Source organism: Carya illinoinensis, chromosome 10 (genome assembly GCF_018687715.1).
Source record: "Carya illinoinensis cultivar Pawnee chromosome 10, C.illinoinensisPawnee_v1, whole genome shotgun sequence".
Taxonomy (NCBI): domain Eukaryota; kingdom Viridiplantae; phylum Streptophyta; class Magnoliopsida; order Fagales; family Juglandaceae; genus Carya; species Carya illinoinensis.
Genome location: NC_056761.1, coordinates 37,418,167 through 37,422,222, shown reverse-complemented (window position 1 = coordinate 37,422,222; position 4,056 = coordinate 37,418,167).

Sequence of the window (4,056 nt, the reverse complement as noted above, 5' to 3'; positions counted from 1 at the left end):
TTTTTCTCTGTGCTCGTTGATAAGCTCATTTAAGTTAACTTATAATAATGTTATATATGTACGTACGTTGCTGAACATGTGGTTGTATATTCAACTAACATAAATTCTGAATAATTATATATGAGATTGTAATGAAACTTTTAAATCAGAGGAAAGCTAGCTAGATCAGGCTTCCAAATAAGGTAAAGATCGTCAACACACCAACCCATTTGATGTAAAAGACGATCAGTACAGAAGCGATTGATCAATAGGTTTAATTTGCTTCCCTTCGTTCTTTGAAATTGAAGTTATAATAATTAATGAGAAATAGTACGTACTAGTGTATTAATTTCAATATTCATCGGTAGGTGCATTCTTATCTCTCTAGATAAATTGATTATTATATATTATCCTCAAGTTTTGGTGCATTTTGGAACGTTTGTCTGTCAAGTTTTTTCCAAAATGCACACATTTGTAAGGCACAAAACAGGCACAAAACAATGAGCATGTGTTATATATATACATATATATATAATCTCTGTCATGAACCCCATTTTGAATCGCACGTACGTTCACGAGTATGCCCGATTTTTATTTATTTTCTAATACAAATAGAGCAGTATATAATGCAGCGCATGCTGATCAACAAATACCAAAACTAGGAGAGAAATTAAAGATCCGATCTATACATAATGGTTTTTTTTTTTTTAATCATAAGTAGTGTCACCATGATATATCCTACAATTTTATTATGGCGATCGAACAGCCATCACATGCATGCAAAGGTGTTAATTTCCTTTCTTTCTTCCATGCATAGAAGAACTACGCCCAACTTCAATAGATAGTACTACTACTTATACTCATCGTACCTTTTCATAGGCCGCGCGCACTAGAAGCAGCCAAATAATTATCTCCGATTATATATATTTATCATTGTGCCTTAATTTTTATTTAGCAAATTAATATATCGTTCCATTTGAAAATTTTAGAAAAAGGTGGTTGGCACCAATGGAGATCATCCTGGGCTGAAGGGCAGGCTGTAAGCTGATTACATGCAAAGTTGATATATATCATGATCATGGGTAGGGTTAGGGTACGAGACTTGAGCTTCATATTGCGAAGAAACATCCCAGCTTGGCAGTAAGATTCCAAATTGAGTACTGAAGCAATGTTGTTAAATCTTGGAGACAAAACATCCTCTTCAAGTACCCTAAGTCTCTTTGGGGCTCTATGTAAAGCTGGTTTGAAAACCACCACTTGTTTCAGTAGTGAGTCATTGTATATATAGGAGTAATTACGTATATAGTCGTAGATGGTAATTATTACATGTATGGAATGATTACAAATAAATGGAAAGAATATTGAGCTACTACAATTATGGGTCAATGAGTACACAAATGGAAAGTCTTAGATTAAGGCAGAGGATCCTCAATATGATCCTCAACACCCCCCCCCCCCCCCGGAAGCTGAGAGTTCGATTTGAGCGGACGTGAAGCTTGGATTAGAAGAATTCAAAGAGAGGGCGAGACACACTTTTGGTGAAAATGTCAGCAACTTGCAAATGAGAAGGCCCATACTGGGTGCGAAGCTTGCCAGCAAGAACAAGTTCATGAAGAAAGTGGTACTCGAGCTCAACATGCTTTGCCCGTTTGTGAGAGACGAGATTGGAGCTTAAGAAGATTGCACTCTTATTGTCACATAGTAGTAGAGGCTGTTGAGAATGAGAAACGTTGAGGTCACGAAGAAGATGTGTGAGCCAAAGCAGTTCGACAGCAGTGAGAGCCAAAGCACAATATTCAGATTCACAATTGAAACGAGAAATAGTAGGTTGTTTCTTAGCACTTCAATAAACCAAATTATCACCAAGATAAATAGAGTAACCAGAGGTAGAACGGTGAGTATCAGGGCACCCAGCCCAATCAACATCCAAGTAAGCAACTAAAGCACTAGGAACAACAGAGGAACGAAAAGTAAGACCAAAATGCAATGTGCCCTTAACATAGTGAAGAATGCGTTTGATAGCAAGAAAATGGTCGTCAGTGGGGGAATGTAGAAATTGACTGACAGAGTTAACAGCATGAGCAATATCAGGTCGTGAAATAGTCAAATATTGGAGAGCACCAATGAGAGACCTATAAAGCCTGGGATCCGAAAATAGAGAACCATCAGCAAATAGGTGCTGGGAAACAACCATGGGAGTGTGGACTGGTTTGCTGTCAAGTAACTGAGCTCGTGTGAGAATGTCTCAGGCATATTTTAGCTGACTAATAAACTGGCCATCAGTAGTGGGTATAGCTTCAAGACCAAGAAAGTAATTAAGTGAACCCAAATCCTTGGTGGCGAACTCAGAAATAAGCTTGCAAGTGAAGTTGTCAAGAGTAGAAGAATTGTTGCATGTAATAATGATGTCATCAACATAGAAAAGCGAATAGATCATGTCAGACTGCTTATGAAAAACAAAAAGAGATGTGCCGACACAACTGCAATAAAAACCAATTTGAAGGAGGAATGAACTAAAACTCTGAAACTAGGCATGAGGAGCTTGCTTGAGACCGTAGAGAGCTTTCTTCAACTGACAAACATGGTTGGGAAAGTGAGGGTCAATATATCCCGATGGCTATTCCATATAGACATGTTCAGTGAGATGCCCATTGAGGAACGCATTTCGACATCTAGTTGGCGAAGAGGCCATTTGTTGGTCACAGCAAGAGAGAGAACAACACGAACAGTGGTAGCATTGTTGACTGGACTAGAAGTGTCAGTATAGTAAAGACCAGGGACCTGTGTGTAGCCCTTGACAACAAGACGGACTTTGAGATGCTCTATAAAACCATCGAGCAAGTATTTGGTCCTAAACACCCATTCGGAACCCACAATGTTGGTGTTGGTAGGTCGAGGAACCAAAGTCTAGGTACAATAGCGTTGCAGGGCTTGAACTTCTTCATCCATAGCAGCAAGCCATGCAGGATTCTTAGCAGTGGATTTAAATCCTTTAGGCTCAGTGGATGCAAGAAGAGCAGAGAGAAGACCAGAGGAGCCCACAAGACCGAGATGCGTTGGGTGGCGAGTTTTGAAGATGTCGGCCTTGGCACGTGTGAGCATAGGATGGGAGCCTAACGGAGTAGCTAGAATAGGAGTGTGAGCAATGAGAGGAAACTCAATGACGGGCTCAGGAGAAGCCGGGCTGGAGTCCAAGTGTTGCAGAGAAGAACCTAAGTAGTTGTCTGCACAAACTCATCCACGAGATCAGTACAAATAATACATAGGGTGAATCCGGATTAAGAGATGTCTCTGGAAAGTGGTGCAAGAGAGGGCAGGGACATGGCTGCATGGAGAAGACTCGGTTCCAGAAAATTTGAGATTTGAATAGAGGAAATGGATTGAGCCTGGGAAGTATGGTGGAAAGGAAAATAGTGCTCACCAAATTGGGCATGTCGGGTTATATAAATTCAAGAGGTGGCGAGGTCAAGACAATGAAACCCTTTATAAGAGGAACTGTAACCCATAAAAATGCAAGGAATACTATGAGGGGAAAATTTGTTAGTCATGTAATCACGTAAACAAAAATAAACACGACAACCAAATGGATGAAAGTTTTCATAATTTGGAGAGGAGCCATATAAAAGCTCAAAAGAAGACTTATCTCGGAGAAGTGGCATGGGCAAGCGGTTGATGATGTAAGCCGCAGTGCTGAAAGCATCAACCCAAAAATGAATGGGAATATGAGAATCAAAAAGGAGGGCAAGACCTATTTCAGTGACATGATGATGTTTCCTTTCAGCACGACTGTTTTGTGCAAGTGTATAGGGACAAGAGATTTGATGATGAATGCCAAAGAGGTACGGAGATGAGCTTGAAAGTAGTTGCTAGTAAATTCTGCACCACCGTCACTTTGAAAAATTTTTATATGAGCAGAATATTAATTTTTCACAAATTTTTGAAATTGAAGAAAAGTATTAAAGAATTCAGATTTCAATTTCAATAGGTAAAGCCAAGTGAAGCGGGAATAATCGTCAACAAATAAAACATAGTATGCAAAATTCAAATTTGACTTGGGCCCCATTTATCACAATGAAT